This window comes from Capra hircus, chromosome 19 (genome assembly GCF_001704415.2).
Source record: "Capra hircus breed San Clemente chromosome 19, ASM170441v1, whole genome shotgun sequence".
In the NCBI taxonomy this organism is placed as follows: Eukaryota; Metazoa; Chordata; class Mammalia; order Artiodactyla; family Bovidae; genus Capra; species Capra hircus.
In genome coordinates this window covers 13,112,267-13,125,665 of record NC_030826.1, presented here as the reverse complement: position 1 = coordinate 13,125,665, position 13,399 = coordinate 13,112,267, and the positions used below count along the sequence as shown (strand labels likewise).

General features: G+C 45.4%; 1 protein-coding gene across 7 annotated transcripts in view; it reads left to right on the top strand.

The window, feature by feature from the left end:
- The window catches only part of ACACA (acetyl-CoA carboxylase alpha), a 287,918-nt gene that overhangs the window by 226,229 nt on the left and 48,290 nt on the right, over nucleotides 1-13,399 (top strand). The window lies entirely within an intron of this gene.

Sequence of the window (13,399 nt, the reverse complement as noted above, 5' to 3'; positions counted from 1 at the left end):
ACCTATGAAACATCCTCTGAACATGGCAAGGGTATCAGGTTTTAATGTTTTGAGAAACTGTGAAAGCACCTCTGAAGAGGAACACTTAAGCCGTGGTCCCTTATAGGTAAGGAAGTACTTGGTGAATGTTGAACGGGAAGTGGGTGGGTGGATGCATGGATGGATTGCTAAGAAAAGAGTGTGACATGGACGTTCACTTTCCTGTCCAAAGAAATGCTTGTGCCTGTTCAATCCAAGTGCATAGTGGCTTTTCCAGAGAGGGGAAAAAATATATAGCTTTCACTCTTACAGTGACCTCAGTACCTAAGAATACCTGCATATACAAAGGACCATGTAGTTCCCCCTTCTTTGCAGGCATAGGAAAATTATTTTCTCTCCAAAGCTAGGAATATGTAATAGTCTAAGGCTGGCTGGCTGACCTCATACAACTCACATAACCTCTCATCTTTCTCTATCTGCCAAAGATGAGTAGCAATTTCCACCTTCAAATGAGGAAACAGAGGTAAAAGCACCTGGAACTTGGCACAAAGCATTGGCCTCTGCTGCGCTTCCAGTCACCTTTTCCTCTCTCTTAACATGGTTTGGGGATCGAATTTGCAGAATTACATGTGTGCTAAGTTAGTTGTTTATTAGACTTGCACAAACTTTTTTTTTTTTTAATCCAGCCTTGACTTTCAAGTAGAAGGATTGGAATTCAGTGTCCCAGCCTATCATCCCCATTTAGAATAAGTTGACACTGCCATCAGTCCAGTTAACTTTGGGGGACGCCAGAAATGAGAATGGTGTGAGGTGATAAGCTTGCTCTCTGCACCCATGTGAACTCTGTATCCTTCTCTGGGTTTGCCTTTCTCTCCAAGGAAAGCAGAGTGGTGCTCACAGAGGCCGGCTTGGATGTCCTGCTCTTTCTTGAGAGAGTAGCCTGGAAATAAAGATTGTGAACTGTCTCTACTGAGGGAGATTATTGCTCTGAATGAAACTGGCTGAGAGTCTTAACGTTTTTAAAAAGAGTTGTTCTTTCGGATCCTTTTTCTTAGAATGAGATATTGATGCATGCTGAAGAGAACTGTACATACCATTATCTGTGAGGATCCAGTGTAACGAAGACACCTACATTTCTACAGTGTTCCTCTACCTGAGCAAAGAGCTAATTTCTGAAGTGCCTTGTCACACTGAGTTTCTTATTTTTTCCCTGATAGCAAAAGACTATTCCAAAAGGCAGAGGTGTTGTCATTGTTCTGTTATTGTCACTGCTGCTGGGGGTTTTGTTTGTTTTTTCCTGAAAGCTTGGTAGTTGAATTTCAATCTTGCTACGAAGAAAGCATTAGGGATTTTGTTTTGTTTTCTTAAAATCTGGTTGAATTGCTGTGATCAAATTCATTATATTCATCTTCCTCTTAGCCTGCAGGGCCGCTGGTTAAAGAAGTCTAGTTGTAGGGAAGAGACAGTGAAGCTGCAGCTGTAACTTACCCTACAATGCTTGTTTCCGGAAGGATATGATCATTTGTAGCTTAAGAGAGTGATCAGTTATAGGGGTTACCTAACCCTGCCCTGACTGCTTCTCTATCCTCTTACATGGAGCTGGCAGACCCCGGATTTCATGCAAATTCATTAAAATGTCCTGTCTGCCCCTGTGCCTCTCAGGTATGAGGAAGGGGGCTAGACGGGGGCCACATACTCCGGCTGCCTCCTCCGCCTTCCTGCTTGTGCACATCCTATCTCTGTGTGCGCCTTTATCGCTCTCCACGCCTTCCTTTTCTTCTATAGGAGTCTGTCCCGCATCCACTGGGCGTGTGTCCAGGTCACTTTGAGTGCGTGTCTCTTCCTGCCTGAGCGCTAGTCTCTGTCTTTGTGTCTGGATCCCTCTCTGTGTGTGTGCTTCCCTGAGTCTCCATGTGTGAGAAAGTCTTTGTGTGTATGTGAAGCCCCGCGGAGCCTCCCCAAGCCCTGACCATCTACCCTGTCATACGTGTGTACCTGTGTAAATGTAGGTGGTGGACGCAAGCCCTTAGACTGTACACATTTGACCCCTACCTTTCTGAGTCTTCATCCTTTATGTTAAACATTAGGGCGAAGAGTCAGAAGGGAGGGGGCGCATGCAGAGGTTGTAGGGAAAAAAAAAAATCTGTGTGTGCAAGTGCCGATCCCGTTGACCCCTTTGAAAATTGAAATAATGATAATGCGCGTCTCCTGACTGCATCAAAGTATCAGCACATCAAAAGCCAGGAGGCATGAAATGCAAATGATAAAGTGAAAGCAGATGGATTGTGCATGATCGCCCGATGCCCAATGAATTTTAAAAGGTGCTGGATTGCAGAGGGGGGGTGGGGGGGTGGGGGTGGTACTGAAATAAACACGTTATCCCTGCGATTTTTTTTTTTGTTCTTGACGCGCACTCCTGACAGTATTTTTTTCACACTTGAGTGAACACCCACTTCATCTCTCTCTCTCCTCTTCTCTCTTTCTCTCTCCTTTCTAACTCCACCTCCCCACCACCCCCCCACCTCTTACACGTCTCAGGTCATGTCGCTGCAGCTCCGGTGGAAATAATAAGATATAAACCACGAGGTTGTTATTTGCATAGAAATAGCATGGAGCCCCAGGCAGCAAGGGAGAAGGACACAGGGATCATTTGTCTAAAATTTTAATGAAAACTTTTGCTGAGGCAGAGATTTTTTTAAAAACTTTCTTTCTCCCTGCTCTTCTCCTCCCCCTCCCCGCCCCCCTCCACCCCATCTCTGCTTTGACTGCACACAGTTGGGTGTGAAGAGAAAGGGTTGACACTCCACATATCACACTTCTGTAAGGCAGCCACATGTAAATTGTTTGTTCCTTTAATAGAAACGAAGCTGGAAAGACACACATTCCCAACTTAATACACTGCATGTCTGCGTCAAGCTTTTATGGCTGCACTCCGTCTCAGCACCCATGTGGTGTTGCCCGTCGTTAGCCAACCCAGTTTTAATTAGTTTAGCCCTTCCTACCTCTCTCTTCCAAAGACTCTTACTTTTAAAGGATTTCTTTTCGTAGCCGGCAGTGGTCACCTGCACATAAAACATGACCGTCCCCACGGTTTCCTGTCTCTTCCTTTCAGTGATTTCACTGTTCACTTACCCATCTTTTTTAGCGGCTCCATCCTCTGCCATCCTGTCTTTTGCTTTCCAAAACCAGAGAGTGCTCCCCGCATGTGTACTTTGATCCCCTGTCCTTGTCATCTGAGTGTTTGTACATCCTCGTTCCTTGAATGCCTTGTTCTTTGCTGCCTGTAGTTATGTGTGAAATATTCAGAATGTTACACAGATGAGGAGAGATACAGGATCCAGTCTACTTAAGCGTCGCAGAAACAGAGTTGACATTTGAACTCAAGGCGATGGGCTGGTGATAGGGGCAGCCTGGATAACGTTATTTGAAACTCAAGAACATCTATGTGGCTCCTTGTTACTTTCTGGGTGGGCTGGTGGCATGGGGGCCATGTTACAGACGGGAAGACGGAAACAGCAGAAGGTAGAAGAATACCTTTGTCTGTTCGATCCGCCAACAGAGACTAGAACTAGCAGCAGAACATGAGCCTCCGCGTCCCTGAGTTTCATTTAAGCTGCGCTCAGTTCCCTGGGCTCCGTGTCCACAAGGCCTGAGAAGAGAAAGTAGTGTGATCATTTTATTTTTTTTTATATTATTTATTTTACTTTAAGCTGCACTTGGTTTTCACTGCTGCGTGGGCCTTCTCCAGTTGCAGCAAACAGGGGCTACTCTTCGTCGTGGGGCTTGAGCTTCTCATTGCGGTGGCTTCTCTTGTTGCAGAGCACTGGCTCTAGGCAAGAGGGCTTCAGTCGTTGCAGTGCGTGGGGTCAGTAGTTGTGGCTTAGTTACTCCTCGGCATGTGGGATCTTCCTGGACCAAGGATTGAACCTGTATTCCCTGCATTGGCAGGCGGACTCTCAGCCGCTAGACTATCAGGGACCACCAGTCCCAGTGGTCATTTTACTTTTTGTCCAAATGTCACGAGAGTGATAACATTAGTAAGAGAAGCTCCTAAGGGCCTGCTCTTTCATGTCACTCAAGGTAGTGGATCATGGGTTCCCAGTTCTTCAAACAGTAGATGGTGGGTGGGCAGAGCCTTCAAAATACCTCACTGAGTGGTAAGGATGGACTTGATGGACGTGAAAGACTACCTGCCAGAATGGAGTCAGGCTGGCTTGGCAAAGGCAGCAGCTTGTGTGCTTGGGAACTGGAAAAAAAGACCCTTAATGAGCTGTGACAATTTGTAGAGTCATAAACTCCTAAGTCAAGGCGACATTGGACGTTTGCAGTGACTTTCAGATCCACTTCCTCTCCTTCCACTCTTTGCTCTGTTCTGTGTTTACTGTAATGTAGGTCAGTAGGCTGGGAGGACCAGAAATATAAGGGATGTAGACTAGAGCCTGCCAGTTCTCAGTCCACTGCCTAGATGTGGTAAAAGCTCTCTCTTTATACCAAGAAATCAGAATTGCAGTTTATGACTTGTCCTCTGGACAATAACTGTCTCTGGAGGTAAGGCATCTGACAGTGGTCTGATAGATTCATTCAAGAGGTGATATATGATTTTCTTATGCTAAAGCATTTTAAAGCTTCTGCATTAAGAAGGAAAAAATATCCAATAATCTCATTCCCTTTAGAGAGAACAGGTCCCTAGTACCACTGGATCTGCCAAGAATAAATTATATGGTGAGTGTGGCTAGGGCTATGTGTTAGGCCTGTAGGGGAGCTAATTCTGCTAATCTTGCTTTTGAAACTTGGTATCAGGCCCTCACTGGATCTCAGTTTCCAAATGCATATATTTGTGTGTCAGTACAACATGAAATGTGACTCTTTGGGGTACAGTATCAGAGCTCCTCCCAGGAGCTTGTAGCACTGGGAGCCTGCACTGTGCATTCTCCATCCTTGCCCATGACGCTGATGTACAACGTGAGAGTCAGCCATGGGGGCTCGAGAAAGGAAGGGATGGTTCTTCAGCTCTGGCTGCCTTGTAACTGTCATGTAACTTAAAGAGGCAGACTGGGGACTTCCCTGGAGGTCCAGTGGTTAAGGCTCAGAGCTCCCAATGCAGGGAGTAGGGGTTCCATCCCTGGCCAGAGAACTAAGATCCCACGAGCCTCATGGTAAAACCAAAAAATAAATGAAAGAAATAGACTGGCCAGGTTTGAATCCAGGCTCTGCCAACTGTGAGTGGAGCAAGCTTGAACAATGTACTTAACCCTTCCAGGTCACAGTTGTGTTAACCGTAAAACAAGGCTTGTAACAGGCTCTTGTGAGGATTAAATGAGTTAATACAGGTAATCCACTGGTACTGTTGTCGTCTTCCCTAAGATGCATTTAGGGGCCTGTCTCAGTGCAGCTCTTTATCTAAGACGTGGAAGTGAAATACAAACACAACATTCTCTCTACTTTCTGACCCTTGGAAGGCAAAGATTCCTTTAAGAAAATGTTAGATGTCAGTCCTCACTGTGGCAGTACATCCACATATTGACTTTCCCCATAGATGTTATCTAAAGACAATCACACACTTTGGAAAGCCATTAACGCCAGAGGCACCGTGTCCGGTCCTGATAGGGTAGTATATGTGTCAGTCATCTGTCTGCACAGGTCCCCAAGGACTTGTTGCTACAATAGCCCATAATCACTCCAAGGATCAGTCCAGCAATTTGCATTTTTAAAAGTCCCTAACTACCTATTTTCACAACAGACAGGCCCTGTTCTCCAAAGCTCCAGATGGGATCAGTCTCCTTTCTAAAGAGGGCATGTGAGCTTCCTCTCGGAGTCAGCCTCTCTTTAGCATGAGGAATGAGCTCTCAGAAAAGGTTGCCCATCCCTTTGGTTTTCAAGCTTTTCCCCCTGCGCACACGTAAAATAGGGGCACACCTGACCCCATCTGGGGAGTTGTTTAGTTTCTCATCCAGTGTTCCTCGGGTCTGGTAGGAAACTGAACCAGGTCTGTTTGACGCCATGAGTGCGCGGAGGTAATTGGCCGGCAGTCTGCTCCCCGCTCTCTGGTGGAATTGTCATTCAGGGATCCACTGCCTCCGACCCTCTAAGAGAGCCCGCGTGGGCACGGTGGCCTAGAGACTCAGGATGGGAGAGCCCACACGAGCATCACTCTAGAGCTTCTAGACAAAGTCAGAGTTCTGAGGCTCTGCCTGGGCATTGAGACTCGGGAATGATCGTGTTCAACAGCCTATTATAAATGTGCTAAAACTTTCTGAAGTTTCAAAGCCTTTAATGTTTGTCACTCACTTACATCCAACTCTTTGTGACCCTCTTTGCGACCCCCTCAGTCGTGTCCGACTCTCTGCAACACTATGGACTGTAGCCCATCAGGCTCCTCTGTCCATGGGATTCTCCAGGCAAGAACACTGGAGTGGGTTGCCATGCCCTCCTCCAGGGCATCTTTACAGCCCAGGGATTGAACCTGTGTCTCTTACGTCTCCTGCATTGGCAGATGGGTTTTTTACCACTAGTACCACCTGGGAAGCCTATCAGAGCCTTTACATTTTTTAAAAATTATTTATTTATTATTTCTTTGGCTGCATGGAATCTTGGTTGGAGCACACAAGATCTTCATTGCAGAGTTTGGATCCTCTAAATTGTGGTGCATGGGCTTATTAGTTGCTCCTCGGCACATGAGATCTTAGTTCCCCAACCAGGGATGGACCCCACTGCATTGCAAGGCAGATTCTTAACCATCACCAGGGAAGTCCCTCAGATTTTTTTCCTAAGAAAAAGCAAACAAATTTTTTTTTTTTAATTCCTCTCCTTGCCATGTACTAGCAAAGCAACTAGCCCAAAGCAACTTTGGGCTCTTGTCTCTTGGGGGCTCACTTTCCTCTATGTAAAATACATTTCCTATCTTAAGGTGAAGACCAGAGGGTCTCTGAATGTTAAATTCTTTTTAATTTCTAGTACTCTCTTATGCTATGAAGATGTGTCTTGGCTTGTAGCCAGGGAGCTGTGTTAGGTTGGGGCAGGGAGAGAATAGATTGGGGCACTGGTGGGGAGTCTAAAAAAGTGACTGCATGTGAGAGAATTCTGTGTTAGTGTGATTACATACTAGTGATACATAAATTACTGTGTGTTAGCAAGGTTCGGAATGGGAGTTATAGAGCATAACAGTTAAAATTTTTTTTTTCCGTATTACAGAAGAGTTAAGTGCCATGTGGTGATGGTGGTGATGTAGTTCATGATGAGAACAAGTGGTCCTAGAATTATTGCTGGAAGCAAAAGGATCCTTCAAAGTCCCACTACCCAACTGTTGTTTGAATTTCCGCTGTAACTCCATTACCAAATAGTCATTCAGTGATGCTTGAAAAACTCGACTGAAGGGCAACCCAGTACTCTTTAAGCCAATCCATTTAATCTGTATGAAGTTCTTCCTAGTCTGTTTCTCTATACAGACAAACTAATTCCTCCTAAATAGTAGTTCAAAATTAACAAAGTGACTCCAGTTTGATGCTCTGGCCTATTGTAGAACTGAATAGAACCAAACTCTTTCCCATGTATTTTTGCTTTCAAAGTCGTCTTGTCTCAAGAACAAATGTAGTGAAGATGAAAATGCTCTTCAAAGATAGCAAAGAAATTGGATTCATAACATTCCGGCCAGCTGAAAATATGAAATGAGTTTTAATTACTGGAGGAATAGCTAAAACTCACCACTCTGACATAGTACTCTCTAGAACCTTAGGGATCTGCTGCATGCTGTCCCCCCGGCTTTTATGCCTTCCCATCACCCGCCTTGTCAAAAGTCAAGGTCGTGATACAGGACTGGAAGATAGGGTCTTTTTTTTTTTTTTTTTTTGCTGCACTGGGTCTTCGTTGCTGCACGTGGGGTTTCTCCAGTTGTGGAGAGTGGGGGCCCCTCTCCAGCTGCGGTGCGTGGGCTCCTCGTCGCGGTGGCTGCTCTTATTGCCGAGCACTAGCTCTCTGCACACGGGCGTCAGGAGTTGAGGCTCTTGGTCTTAGTTGCTCCTTGCAGCATGTGGATCTTCCCAGACCAGGGATCAAACCTGAGTTCCCTGCATTGGCAGTGGATTCAGTGGATTCGCAACCACTGGGCCACCAGGGAAGTCCAAAGATAGGTCTTTTTGAGAGCTATATATTCAGATACTAGTTAAATTAGTTTAGTGGGACTTGTTTCAGGACTCAGTAGGGTGATGTAGACTGAGGGACTCTGAAGCCCCCTGGGCACACAAAACCAGGATACTAATTTCTCACTCTCTCAGCTCAGGGAGCAATCTCTGGCTCATACATATGTGTGACCTCCGCTCTATGTCTGCCCTCTCTCCAGAGCATCCTATCCAGCCCCCAGGACTGGATGTTCCCTGAGTCTTGGAATCAAGAGATGCCTCCACTTCACAGGTTATGGGGTGTGTAGGGTCTGTACATGTTCTGCCTGTCATAAAACATCGTCCCTGAACTCAAGCTAAGTGCCCCCCAAGGCCTGGTGCCCTCAGCAGAGCAGCTCAGCATCTTCATCTTCCCAGTCATTTAGATGTTATGCCTCCTTGGGCTGGATTTTCTTCACTTTTCTTTCCAGCCATGTTCATCGTTCTGTCTTTGCAAATTAGTGTTCAGTCAAAGCTCTGCTGTTGTGTCTCTCCCTCTCCTCTCCCCTTAACCTTTCTTCTCCCCCCAACCCCTGCCTGAAACCCAAGTAAATTAGCTTCTCACCCCTGCCCCCCAGTTTAAAAAAAATTCCCATGCTCCTCCAGCAGTGTCTGTTCTTGGATTTGCAGTCAGCAGCCATCTCCAATAACCATCCGGCTGTCAGCTCTGCAGCTCCCCACTACCTCCCACCTCCCCCATCACTCACCAGAGGAAAAAGAGAGCCAGGGCCAGAGCTTGAAATATATCATGCAATAGTGTATCATGAATTTGTTGTGAATCACAGCGGTGAAGCAGGTTTATTTATTTCTGAGACCTTAAATCAATACAAAGTAGGTCTCTTAGTTCTGAAGCTGGGATGGAGTGTGAAAAAATGAGCCCATTGTACTCTTAAAACTTTGGGGAAAGGAGATGACAGCTATATAATTCCATTTACCAGGCACTAGGGGCTTTAATGTGAAGGTGACAGGGAGCTCTTTGTGCATTTAGAGCACCATATCTTCTAAATAAAAGATCTGTAGACTTGATAGTGGAGCATAGCTCCGAGTTTAATAATCTCCAAGCATTAGACCGAGCCAATATGTTCCCAAGTCAGAGAGGTCCCCCCCAAACACTCATAAATTAAAAGTGCAAGAACTGCACACGGTGGTAGATTAGAAATGCAAGGACTTCAGTCTTCTGGGGCGAAGACGGACCTGGTCCCTGGCTGTGCACAGACTGCTGTGTGAATATGATAAAGACGCAGGAAACGAGACTGTTTAGAAACCTGACTCCTGACTGTTCATCATTCTCAGGAATGTCCCCTGTGCATGGATTCAGATCTGGCTGTGTCCCCTGTCATTCAGAGCGGCTGCCTTCACACAGTCTAATCAGCTAATGTCCACCGTCAGGAGTGTTGAATTATGAAAGGAGAAGCTTTAAGAGCAGTTTAGATTGATACAAATTACCATGCCCAGGCTTCGAGTTTTTCTGGTTTATTCTTGATTGGGTCCTAATAGTTTAAATGTCTCAGAGTCTAGAATTTAAGCCCTTTAAAATAGTTTGCACATAAGAGGAAGTGAGAAATCAGTGTTTATTTAGGAAAGGAACTCATCCGAATTTAACCAAGAGTATAAGATGCAAATATGGGAAGTCAAGACCGTTGGAACATATCATCAGCTTGTGGGTATCTTCATTTTCTATCTAACCCTTTGATAAAATGTCTTCTCAACAGATAAAGCAGGTTTATGCAGCTCAGTAGAGCAACCCTAATGTGATATAACTTTATAGTATATAGAGTTACTTGCTTAATTCTAGCCCAGGTAAAGAATTTTGAAAGAAAAACCCAGCATCTCCACCGGGGAAAACTAAAAGGAGAGGCAAACCAAACTACTCATTTCGCTTAAGGAGCCCCGACACATATTAGCACTAATAGGAAAGACTCCTGTTGCTTATAGCAGTTCAGCTTGCTGAAAATACCAACCAGGGCTGAGTTTTTATAGAGCAGTGAGAAGGGTGGCAGTTCCCCAGCATTTACTGTGGGAAAGTAAAGGCGTGCCTGTTGTGTTAAGACAGTGACAGGCTTTTCACGTGTTTTAAGAGGAAAACATTAAATTGCCGCCCACCAGATATAGATGAGAAAACACAAACAGGAAGAAGAGATGAAAGGTCGGTCTTACTCCCTAAGAAGCCAGGTCACAGAAGGCACCAAGCTCTGTTCCTCCACTGGTGGGCAGAGGCAGTCACACTGCCAGCTGCCTTCCAGTACCAACCTCATGTCCCATATCTAGTCAGAAAAACCACTGGGAGGTGACTGGGGGGGGGGAATATATATATATATATATATATAAAAGAGTTCTCACAACTCAATAATAGGAAACAACCCAGTAACTTTTTAAATGGGTAAGAAATTTGAACAGACCTTTCACCGAAGGTATAAGGATGGGTAAATAAGCACATAAAAAGATATTATCATTAGTCATTCAGTTCAGTTCAGTCACTCAGTCATGTCCGATTCTTTGCAACCCCATGAATCGCAGCACGCCAGGCCTCCCTGTCCATCACCAACTCCCAGAGTTCACTCAGATTCATGTCCATCGAGTCAGTGATGCCATCCAGCCATCGCATCCTCTGTTGTCCCCTTCTCCTCCTGCCCCCAATCCCTCCCAGCATCAGAGTCTTTTCCAATGAGTCAACTCTTTGCATGAGGCAGCCAAAGTACTGGAGTTTCAGCTTTAGCATCATTCCTTCCAAAGAAATCCAGGGCTGATCTCCTTTAGAATGGACTGGTTGGATCTCCTTGCAGTCCAAGGGACTCTCAAGGGAGACACAAATTAAAACCACAGTTAGACCCTACTAATATAAATTTAAGTTGACATACTAAATGTTGGTGAGGATGCAAAACAACTGGAAATCTCACATGTGTTGGTGGGACTGCACAATGGTACACTCACCTAGAAAAAGTTTAGCTTTCTTTTAAAAAAGTTATCCACTCACAGTATATCCTAGCAATCCTGTTGTTGTCCAGTTTCTGAGTCGTGTCCAACTCTTTGTGACCCCATGGGCTACAGCAGGCCAGGCTTTGCTGTCCTTCCCTGTCTCCTGGAGTTTACCCAGATTCACGTCCATTGAGTCAGTGATGTTATCTAACCACATCATCCTCTGATGCCCTCTTCTTCTTTTGCCAGCAGTCTTACTCCTAGGTATTTACTCAGCAGAAATGAAAACGTACATTGATACAAAAACCTGTATGGGAATGTATAGCAGCTTTATTCGTAGTTGGCTGACCCTGGAGACAACTCAAATGTCAGCTAACAGCAAGCAGGTGGACAGGTGGTAGTATTTCCATAAAGTGGAATACTACTCTGCAGTAAAAAAGGAGCTGCCACCTGTGTGAGCATCAATGACTCTCAGATGTATAATGCTACTGAAAGAAGCTAGCATTCTAGAAAGGGCAACGTTGTTGAGACACAAGGATCCATGTTGGTCAGGGGTGGGAGAAGGGAATTGATTACAAAGGAAATGAGAACATTTTGGGGGCTGATGAAAATTTTGGGGGCAATTGTGGGTGGTGGTTATACACCTGTGTAATGTCAGATTTCATAGAGTTGTACACCTAAAAATGGACAATTTCACTATATGTGAATTATATGTCAATAGACCAGACTTTTACATGTTTTTTTCTGTATTTGGAAATAATTTATTGTCAGTGTGCTCAAGTCTGCAGCTAAATAAGCAGTTGGTGGATCCCTGAGATGAGTGATTTTATCTGGCATCAGTTTTGACTCTGGAAATCTATGCCTTTTTCTCATACGTTTGACAAGTAAACTGTCATGAGGTTCCTCTCTACCCCAGTTCCTCCTTCTGCCATCTACCTCATTCCTCTATTCTCCCTGTATCTCAGCTTCTTTTTGCATAAATATCATTTCTTTTTTAAAACATTTACTTATTTTTGACTGCACTGGGTCTCCATTGCTACACGCGGCCTCTCTCTCACTTTGGTGCGCTGGCTTCTCATCGCAGTGGCTTCTCTTGTTACAAAGCCCTGACTCTAGAGCGTGGCCTTCAGTCATTGTGGCTCACAGGCTCAGTTGTGGCGTGTGGGACCCTAGTTCCTGGGCCAGGGATCCAGTCTGTGTCCCCTGCATTGGCAGGCGGATTCTTAACCGTGGGACCACGAGGGAAGTCCCGTAAATACCCTTTCTATACCACTGGTAGCACAGTCCCTTTGCTCCAGTTTATCCATCAGCAAACCTGACCAGTTTGTACTTTTGCTGCTTATAAAGAAATTTTTTGGCTTCCCAGGTGGCATAGTGGTAAAGAATCTACCTGCCAATGCAGGAGACGCCAGAGTCCCCTGGAGAAGGAAACACACACACACACACACACACACACACACACACACGCACGCACGCACGCACGCACACACGCACGCACGCACGCACGCACACACACACACACACGCACACACACGCACACACACACACAGATTTGGGTCTTGCGGTGGGTGGCATTGAATCCAGCCTCGGCTCACACCAGAGGCTGCCCCATCCTGTGCCACCAGTATGCCACTGTGTCCCTTCTCTAGCCCCAGCCCGCCAGCTGCCAACCAGCTCTCCAGTGATATAATAGAGGCAACAAAGCAGGCGAGGGATTTGCAACCCTGGGTCTCTGTATTAAGGGACTATATTTTGGAACCCCCAAATATTCTTGGTCTCATCGGCACTGGTCCCGTCTCCCTAGAGGTTTAATTCCATTCACCCTTGGATGTATTCCTGGAGAAACATTTACACAGTAATATGTGCTGCGCCACTTAAAATTGTTAATTGGAGATTGAATTACTTGTCAGCTTTTAAAAATGTAGTCCTCTCAGGTCAAGGAGGAGGGTGTTAGCACCAGGAGTAGATGAGCTATTACATTTTTTTCTTCCCCTTCCTCTCTTCACTCCCCCTCCCTCCTCCTCCCTCGCATCCTTTCTCCTTTCCTTTGTCCCTATTTTAACACTTCTTCCTTCTTCCCACCTTTTCTTTCTCATCTCTCTCTCCCTTTCTGCCTTAACCAAACCTTTATCAATAACCCGACAGATCCCAGAGTGACTTTAATGTCTAAAATCATGGAGGAAATCCAGTGGTGACAGTTGCTCAGGAAATTTACAAAACCCCTCCTGAAATCCTCTTGAGAGTGAAGATACCCTAATGAGAAAGAGGATGGACTCCACGTGCATAGCTGAATTCTTAGATCCACCAGGAATGTTTAAAGGGGAAAAGATTGGATAAAGTGGGAGAAAACA